Source organism: Chenopodium album, chromosome 5 (genome assembly GCF_948465745.1).
Source record: "Chenopodium album chromosome 5, dcCheAlbu1.1, whole genome shotgun sequence".
NCBI lineage: Eukaryota > Viridiplantae > Streptophyta > Magnoliopsida > Caryophyllales > Amaranthaceae > Chenopodium > Chenopodium album.
Genome location: NC_137838.1, coordinates 51518688 through 51529148, shown reverse-complemented (window position 1 = coordinate 51529148; position 10461 = coordinate 51518688). Strand labels below are relative to the sequence as shown.

Below are 10461 nucleotides of genomic sequence, written 5' to 3'. Positions count from 1 at the left end.
GGTTAGAGTTGAGCTTGTAAAGAAATATGCAAATTTATGAAAATCAAGTGAAGTTTCAAGAAAAAGCCGTCCAAAGTTTAAAAAAAGGCAAGGACAATGAATAAAGTTTTAAAAAGTGAAAAAAAAAAAAAACAAAAACAAAAACACCAAAAATATTTTAGATGGTTTCATTTCCTTCCTTAGTTTAAGCATTGAGGACAATGCTTTGTTCAAGCTTGGGGGGAATATTGTGTTTGTGTTGAATAAGCTTTGGGGAATGGCATTATTGGTATTTTTGTTTGATATTTAGTGAATTCTTGAGTGTTTTTGAGTGTCGGCCGCACTTTTTGCTTCACTTAGGAAATTTCACCAAATTTTAAATTTTTACCTCGCCTTAACCCTTAGCCTTACGTTACAACCAATAAAAAGACCCTTAGACTCTAGTGGGTTAGGTCAAAAGAACGGTGGAGGGAGATAGACCTCAAACCTATGGAAAGAGTATGCATAGTTGAGACGTCGGGATTACCTTCTCAAAGTTTTTCATTTCTTTATCTTTTTCCGGTTCCTTCGTGGAATCTTGAGAAGCTAGCTTAAGGGTTGATTTGAAGCTAGTGGAGAGAACGTGGCCCGATTGGTTGGGGCTAGGGTGGATTGAGTCCTAAGTAGTTCTCTATGCTTAGCATGTGTTATGTTTCAATCAACCATTGACATCTTGGAACGTGCATACATTTGTCCATTTAGAAAGGTTTGCATTCATTAGTACTTGTCCTTATCTCTTGTCCATATATGAGCTTGTGTTTTGCTTTTTCTTTTCGTGTTTCTTTTTCTTTTCCTTTTGTTGCCTTGCCTTGGTTTTTCTCAAGAGTTGTGGGTTAAGCTCTTAGGAAACCCTCACGAGACCTCACTCGTCCTCATAGGCGACTTTGGGGTTTTAAGGGCTTGTTGTAGCTAAAAACAACCGTGATTCCTACGTTAGTGAGTTAGTGTACATTCTTTCTCCTTGTTTCTATTTTGTTTCTTTTGCTTCCAATAATTTTCCTCTTGTTCTCTTTTGCTCTAGCTTTGCTCGAGGACGAGCAAAGGTTTAGCTTGGGGGAATTTGATGAGTGACATTTATGTCACTCCTAGGATAGTGTTTATGCCTTGTTTTAGCTTGTCTTAGGGTGTTTTGTAGTTGTTTTGTTCAAATAATGCGTGCATACATGTCTCGATGTGATTTTAATGAAATCGCGTATATTCCTTAATGCTTGCCTTCATTGCGTGTTTGCACCGTTCCCTATACCTTGTTGCTTTCCTTGGTGTTTGTGCTTAGGTATTTAAAGTCTTGGATTGCAAAGAAGAAGCCAAGGAAGCATGAGAGAAGAATCGAAGAAAGGCCAGAGTGTGCGGGCGCGCAGCCCTGTGAGAACCCGCGCAAAACTGGCAAAATTGCAGAATCAAGGCAGAAAGTTTTGCGCGGCCTGTGCGCGACATGTGCGCGGGCGCACAACGACACTGCGCGGGCGCGCAGCTACAGTGCGCGGGCGCGCAGCCAGCAACGCGGGCGCACACACCAAAGCACAAGCCGCGCAACCCTCAAATGCGCGGGCGCGCAGCTGCCTTGCGCGGGCGCGCAGCGTGTCCTGTTCAGCGTTTTTGCGCGATTCTTTATATATTGCGGGGCTTGTTTTGCACAAAAAAAAAAAAAAAACGTCTTCATTCTTTTAGATCTTTTTCCCTAGTTTTAGGAGAGCTTCTCTCTCTAGGTTTAGCTTAGGATTAGTGTAGTTTAGAGAGAGAAAGTGAGGGCTTCACCATTGTTGATTGTAGCTTGGATTTTGAAGAAGAAGATTGATCATCTTGTTTGTAGACTTCCATCTTCAATCAATGAGAATCTCTAACTCTCTCTCCTCTATTTTTATTGCTTTATTTTTATTATTGTTTTAGTTGTTGGTATTGCTTATTAATCATGTTGATTCTTGGTTATTTGTTGATTAATCTTGTTTTTATCATGATTAGTGAGTAATTCCCCCATTAAGGGGATGGTTGTGGTGTAGTTGGATCTTGAGCATGTTCTAGGTTTAGAATTGATTTATTTGTGATTAAAGTCTTTATATGCTTGATATTCTTCAATCTCCTTGCAAAATGCATGTTGTTAGTTGATTGGGAGTGACTCTTTGCTAACATGAAACGGAAGTTGACTTAGTTAAGGTTCATTATTATCGATTGTTATTTGATAGTACCTCCTAGTATATGGTTCTAATGTGGAAGCATAGAGGCTATGTTAGGAGAAGCCAATTGACCCCGGAAGGTGGCTAGATTGGACTTTACTTCGATATTCAAGCATGTTTAGTTCATAATTAATCCAACTTCTATGCCTTTGTTTATGTTCAAGTGAATGCTATACCTAAACCATTTCCCTTAATGTTTTATCTCTAGTTTTAGTTTGTTTAGACCTTTAGTTTACCTTCCCTTATTCCGGACTAGCTTAATTGTTGATAACATTTGGTGGTGTTTAACCGTTCTCTGTGGTTCGACCCCTATGCTTGCCTTATACTCGTATTAGGTTTGTTTAGGTTGTATAAATTGTATTTGATCTAGGTGTAGTCGTTTGACGACGCGATTATTCCCTTGTCAAAAACCAGCTGGTCTGGGGTCCACGGAGTTGGAACCCACCTACCCCTACTCATAGAAGTCCGAGGCTCGGACTCCAAGACGTCATCGTCCACGCCCTCAGGGACAGTGGGAGTGTCCTCCCGAAAAGCCCGACGCCGGCCGCGGGTAGAAAGGTCGCAATCTCGTCGTCTAGGCATGCTATTATAAAAATCTAAATGTTTAGCAACATTTCCTAAACATTTTTCAATTGCATATTTATAATAAAAATCTAAATACTTAGCATCAGTTCCTAAGTTATTTAGTTGTTTATTGAATTATATGCTAAATTTTATTAAAATCTAAGTGTTTAGCATCATTTCCTAAACATTTTAAATTGCAAAATAAAATCTAAATACTTAGCATCATTTCCTAAGTTATTTAGTTGTTTATTGAATTGTATGCTAAATTTTTACCTCAAGGCTAAAAATTGGCAAAAATTATGGTGTTTAGTATCTCCATGACAAACTAATACTACAGTTCTCCTAGCCGCATGATACTATGTTCTCCATGACAATATAGTACATATGCAAAATATGAATCAACACATCATTTCACAAGATTCACCACCATTTTTTCACCATTTTAAAACATGAACATTATTTCACAAAGTAGCACCCAAAAATGGTGATTTGCTTAATTCTCCATCAAATCATGCAATTTTTGTCTCAAATTTCTCACAAACACACATGTATACATATACAAGTAGAATCATGGCAAGAATTTCAACATAAAGCTTCAAAATAAAAAACCCCCAAATTGATTTTTAGGGTTTGTCATGAAATTGTTTATGTGAAGCAAATTCAAAGCAAAAATCAAAGGAAACTTACATGAATGTTTGTAGAGGGTCGAAAATGAGGAGAAGATCGAGAAATTACAGTAAAATTGGTGAAATTCGAACTCCAAAACTCGAAAAAATTTCCGGCCACCAGCGCGACTGCCGCGACACGGTCAGCACTAACCGTGACACGGAGAAGCAGTCCCGTGTCACGGCGACCTTCAAGACTGACGGAGCTCCGACGATTTGGGCGGAAGCTCCGGGAAAGAAACAGAAACTGCAACGGCAGACAGAAGCAGCGCAGAACAGCAGCAATAAACCGCAGCAAAACAAAAAAAAAGAAGAAAAAAAATCAGATCTGTAGACTAACCGTGTCACGGTCGCCGTTACCGTGTCACGGTGAGCTTCAACGGTCGGCGGTTAACTCTAAGCGTGGCGCAACAATTTTTTGTAAGCAAGAAGCAAAAATGGTGAAGTGTGAAAGCAAGTATGAAGAAGAAATGTGAAATGGTGAAATGTGAAAGCAAGCATACGAATTTAAAGATAGAAAAGGACAAAAAAGAGAAAAAGTGACCGTTGCTTTGACTGATTCAAACAACGGAAAGAAAAAAAAAAAGAAAAAGAAAAAATGGGAGTCCCTGAAACGGGATACTAGTCCCGTCTGACGGGAAGCCCTGACCGTGTCACGGGAACCTGCTGACGTGGCGCGGCAAAACTGTGCTTGGTCAGGGAATATTCTTTGCTTTTTGACTAGTTTGACTGATTTTCCGAGTTTATTGGGCGATTATTTTTCGCTACAGTTACGCGGAAAATCCCAACTGATATTTAAGGGGGACTAAAATTACCATTTTACCCCTGGCAAGCGTCAAAGCCTATTTTTTTGGCATTTTAAGCATTTAATATGGTCGGATAATCGGCTTAAAGTTGTGAATCATCTGCGGCCCACGTTCGGGGATAATCGAACCACCATACACTTATCAATTTTCAGCAATCGTCGGCTTTCTTCAGGCTTGGAAAGCGTTATCGGTGGATTTTTCTTCAAGTATAGAAAACCGCCAAATCGGTTTTCCTCAGGCTTGGAAAGCGTTATCGGTGGATTTTTCTTCAAGTATAGAAAACCGCCAAGTCGGCTTTCCTCAGGCTTGGAAAGCGTTATCGGTGGATTTTTTCTTCAAGTATAGAAAACCGCCAAGTCGGCTTTCCTCAGGCTTGGAAAGCGTTATCGGTGGATTTTTCTTCAAGTATAGAAAACCGCCAAGTCGGCTTTCCTCAGGCATGGAAAGCATCATCAGTGGATTTTTCTTCAAGTATAGAAAACCACAAAAATTCCTTTATCGGCTTTCCTCAAGCATGGAAAGCATCATCGGTGGAATTCTTCAAGCATAGAATGACACCAAATTCGTTCGTCGACTTTCCTCAGGCATGGAAGGTATTATCCGGTAGTTTTCTTCAGGCTTAGAAAACTGCCAAACTCTTCAGTCGGCTTTTCTCAAGCATGGAAAGCGTTTCAACCAATGTCACTCGGTAGATTCCTTCAAGATTAGGAAGCTGCCATACTCGTTTGTCACCGACACACTGGTGCCAGATACGTATTCTATCCCTTTACTCTTTTATCTGTGGAATTAACATTTTTCTGCAGGTATCGGCGTGCACAGAATGATTTAGGGTCGCAGAACGTCTTAAATCATTCTCCGTCCCTATCGGCTACTTTGACTATCGTTTTCGAAACTGACGTTTCTGCAAACTCAGTCAAAGTGGGGGCTTCTGTAGACACCTAAAAATGTCTCCCCAAAACCAAACCCGATGCTAAATAACCTTTCACCGCCACTGTTGGTCGGGTTTAGTATTTAATCCCGAGAGTGCTTAAAAAATCGTATTTTATTAAATTCATATTTTTTAAAGGTCCATGGATTAGTCTTGGTGTTTGGTAAAAACATAGTTTTAATTTTAGCCCAAGCTTGTTAATTAATTTTAAACCCAAACCTTTTTTATTTTATTATTTTATTATTTATTTTTGCCCAAACATTTTATTTATTTTTATTTTATTATTTTCTTATTTTAGCCCGAATAATAAAAGTCAGAAAAAAGCCCAAAATTATCAATCGGCACTTAAAAAGCCGAAAGAAATTAGGGTTAAAAATGAATTTAGACGGAAAAATGGACTGGAACTGACCGTGTCACGGTACAGTCTGACCGTGTCACGGGAACTCTTCCCGTCTGACGGTGGGACTTCCCGTGACACGGGAGGTCTGCCGTGACACGGGATGTTCCGTGTCCTTTCCGCGTAAACCCTTAACGCGTTTTTCATTCCGTTTTCTGAAAATTTCCCGCGTCACTCCAAAACTGTACCGTGTCACGGGAATATGTACCGTCTGACGGTACTGTCTAACCGTGTCACGGTACAGTCTAACCGTGTCACGGGATAATTTTTTAGGGTTTTTATCATTTTAGGGTTCCGTGTGCTACCTCAGCACATTTCCCTATAAATACCCCCCCCATTTCTGATGTACGGGGCAACGAGAATTCTATTATTCTTATTTTCTCTCTTCTATGTTATTAACCTAAACACTAGCCTACCCTTTTCACTTCAAAATACCTTCTTCAAGCACTCAAAGGAGTCCATATTTTACTCGAGGTTCTGTCCTTAAGCCAAGGCATGAAAGGTAGAATCGTTTGAGGGTTTGGCCCCAAAATCAACCTCATTTCATCTAAATTAATTTAGTTATTGTTTTATTATTTCCTTAAAGTTACTAACTCGTTTATTATTTTGTAGTTGCAAACAAACAGATTCAAAGTAAGGATCATGTTCCTTTTGTTATTATTATTTTTCCAACAATTTTATGTTGTTGGAATTATGATTAAATTGGTTTTAATATTAATGTTTATTCTATTTTATTTATTTTGATCACCATATTGCATGTTTAAAGGGAATATGTAATTGAAAATCACGACTAATAAGATAATTTGGACAATCGGTTTAGGATCCCTTTTAATCTTATTATAAATTCAAGTGATCACCAAATTTTTAGAATAATGTGTGCATTAATCTTAAACCAATTTAGTTAAATAATAGTTTGAAGCGAATTGAATTATTGTTTGTATGCCTTTGAGATCACATGAATGCTTTTCAATATAAGTGATATGAAATAACCAAGGAAAGACAAGTAAAAGGGAGGAGAAATCAAGTAACAACAAGTTCAAACCAACAAACCAAGATAACCTATCTCAAATTCACAAAGATAGATGAAATAGGGGTCTTAATCAGAGCCAACACCAAGTAAAGCTAAGATTAAGGTGTAACCACAAAGATTACAAGGGATGCAATCACAAAGAAAGCAAGATAATCACAAAGATTATGGTAGAGAGTGAAAGTCTCTTGATTACAAAGTTCAACAAAAATTAATATGCAAAAATGTCTTAAAACAACTTAAATAGTTCGCACAAACTAGCAGAAAAACGGGAAAAGGTTTGGCCGAACTCTGGGTAAGTTCGGTCGAACTTTTGGGTAGGTTCGGTCGAATCTTTTGAGTTTGGCCACTCCTGCAAAGATGCAAAAATCAGCTCTGAAACTGCCTGGGAGTTTGGGCGAACCACAAAGTAGGTTCGGCCGAACTGCCCTACTCCTGGGCAGCTCAACTTCAAACGTTCATAACTTCTTCGTTTCTCGCTCAAATTTGGCATGTGACCAGTCGTTGGAAAGCTCTTGAACTCTACTTTCACCTCCAACTTGAATCACCTAAACATTCCTTGTAACAAAGGAGATATGGCTGAATGAAGTAGCTGCATCATATATTGATAAGCTTCTTTTCTTCAAGTGTGATGATGGTTAGCCCCGAAAGGTGACCTCCAAGGAGCTTGGCCCTACTTCGTGTCATGACACGTGGCATGTCTTCCACTTCTTCTACTAAGTTCCATGCACCCGCGTCAAACCCCTCCTCTTCAAAAGGAATTGCCCTCAATTCCGGATCATCATCACCAATATCATCTTCAAAGAGAAAAGGAACAAGATCACCAACATTAAAGGTAGCATGAACACCAAAGTCTCCCGGTAGTTTGAGCTTATAAGCATTAGGTCCAACTCTTTCCACAACTTCAAAAGGGCCTTCGGATCTTGGCATGAGCTTGTTCTTTCTCTTAGCCGGGAATCTTTCCTTCCGAAGATGGAGCCACACAAGATCACCTACATTGAATTCCCTTGGCTTTTTGAATTTGTTTGCCCTTGCCTTGTAACTCTCATTTGTCTTCTCAATTCTCTTCTTGACATCTTCATGAAGCCTTTTCATCGTTTCAACTCTATCTTTTGCCTCAAAGCTCAACTCCTCTTGAGGGATACTAGGCAACAAGTCAAGTGGTAGGCGGGGATTAAAACCATACACTACTTCAAATGGTGTTTTTCCGGTAGCTATGCAATGAGAGCGGTTGTAAGCAAATTCAACTTGAGGTAGCTTAAGATCCCAATCTTTCATGTGTTTGCTAATGATAGCTCGGAGAACGGTGGACATGGTACGATTAGTCACCTCGGTTTGGCCATCGGTTTGAGGGTGACTAGAGGTACTAAACAAGAGCTTGGTTCCCACTAACTTCCACAAAGTCTTCCAAAAGTAGCTCAAGAATTTAGGATCACGGTCCGACACAATACTTTTTGGAATGCCATGAAGCTTCACCACTTCTCTAAAGAATAAGGTAGCCACATGAGAAGCGTCATCGGTCTTATGGCAAGGAATGAAGTGAGCCATCTTGCTAAAACGATCAACCACAACAAACACGGAATCATTTTGCCTTTGAGTGCGAGGGAGAGCAACCACAAAATCCATGCTAAGATCATCCCAAGGGTGACTAGGGACCGGAAGAGGAGAGTAGAGTCCTTCACGGAATTGACTCTTAGCCTTGTGACAAGCCCCACAACGAGCTATCACATCTTGCACATCACCAAACATCTTGGGCCAATAAAAATGCTCTCGAAGAATGTCATATGTTTTCGCAACCCCAAAGTGTCCGGCTAGCCCTCCTTGATGAGCTTCTTTAACAAGCAACCGTCGATGAGAGCATTTCGGAGCACAAAGCTTGTTTCCCTTGAAAAGGAAACCCTCTTGCACCATGAAAGAGCCATCGACCCCTTCGTCACACTTCTTCATCAACCCACCAAAATCCTCATCATCGTGATACAACTCTTTAAGCAACTCAAACCCTAAAAACTTTGCATCAAGAATAGTGATCATACAATGTCTCCTAGAAAGAGCATCGGCAACAACATTGCTCTTCCCTTCCTTGTACTTAGAAGAGAAATTAAATGATTGGAGGAATTCAACCCATTCGGCATGCCTTGCATTAAGTTTATGAGAACCATTGATGTACTTGAGAGATTCATGATCAGAGTGTAGTAAAAATGGTCTAGGCCTCAAGTAATGTGACCAATGATCAAGAGCCCTTACAATAGCATATAACTCCTTGTCATAGGTACTATATCTCATTCTTGCTCCACCAAGCTTCTCACTAAAATAGGAAACTGGCCTCCCTCCTTGCACAAGAACCGCTCCAACTCCGACCCCACTAGCATCACATTCAACTTCAAAGGGTTGATCAAAATTCGGAAGAGCTAAGATTGGAGCCTCACACAACTTCTTCTTGAGGTTCTCAAAAGCCCTTTGAGCCGATGGTGTCCACTCAAAAGTACCCTTCTTCATGCATTCGGTCACCGGGCCAAAATAATGCTAAAATTCTTCACAAACCTTCGATAGAAGGAAGCTAGACCATGGAAACTCCTAACTTGAGTGAGAGTAGTAGGAGTAGGCCAAGATTGAATGGCCTCCACTTTACTAAGGTCCATTGAGATCCCTACATTTGAAATAACGTAACCAAGAAAAACAATACTATCCACCATAAAAGTACATTTTTCCAACTTGGCAAAAATTCGCGTACTTCTAAATGTTTCAAATACTTGCCTCAAATGTTTAGCATGATCAAGTTCACATTTGCTATAAACAAGTATGTCATCAAAATAAACAACAACAAATTTACCAATGAATGGGCGAAGTACCTCATTCATGAGCCTCATGAAAGTGCTAGGAGCATTAGAGAGCCCAAATGGCATAACTAGCCATTCATACAAGCCTTGCTTTGTCTTGAAAGCGGTCTTCCACTCATCTCCTTCACGCATACGACTTTTATGGTACCCCATCCTCAAGTCAATCTTCGAAAACACCTTGGAACCATGTAACTCATCAAGCATATCATCAAGTCGGGGAATAGGGAAACGATACTTGATGGTGATGTTATTGATGGCCCTACTATCCACACACATCCTCCATGTACCATCCTTTTTCGAAACCAAAAGAGCCGGAACCGAACAAGGGCTAAGAGATTCCCTTACAAATCCTCTTTCAATCTACTCACCAACTTGTCTTTGAAGCTCTCTTGCTTCATCGGGGGTACACCTATAAGCCGGTCTATTAGGGATTTGTGATCCGGGAATAAGATCTATTTGATGTTCAATTCCCCTAATAGGTGGCAAATCGGGTGGGAGATCATCGGGGAAAACGTCATGGTACTCAACCAATACTTCCTTGACAAGGGGGTGGATTGGGTTCTCTCGCTCACTCTCTTGTGTTTCCCTAAGAAGATAAATAAAGACAATGTGTCCTTGATTTATCTCCTTTCCCATCTCATTTTCCCCAATGAGAAGGTTCTCTTTGATTGTGTTTCCCGTACCCAAGGGTTCTTTGTGTTTGATGGTGGGGGACAAGGGGTTGAGTACAATCTTTTTCTTATCCATCATGAATGAATAAGTGTTCTTTTGCATCAAATCTCTATCAAATTGCCAAGTTCTACCAAGCAATACATGACAAGCATCCATAGGCAATACATCACAAAGCACCTCATCCTTATATAACTTGCCAATTGAGAAAGAAAGAAGAGTTTGTTTCGTTACCTTCACCTCATTGTGATTGTTAAGCCATTGAAGCTTGTAGGGAGTAGGATGATCGGTAGTTTCAAGATTGAGCTTGCTCACCAATGTTGTTGAAGCCACATTAGTGCAAGAGCCACTATCGATGATAAGATTGCAAACCCGATCC

The 10461-nt window shown here is 40.1% G+C and overlaps 1 pseudogene; it reads right to left on the bottom strand.

Moving 5' to 3' along the window:
• Positions 1-3609: 3609 nt before the first annotated feature.
• On the bottom strand, positions 3610-10241 carry LOC145632891 (uncharacterized; annotated as a pseudogene).
• Positions 10242-10461: the final 220 nt, after the last annotated feature.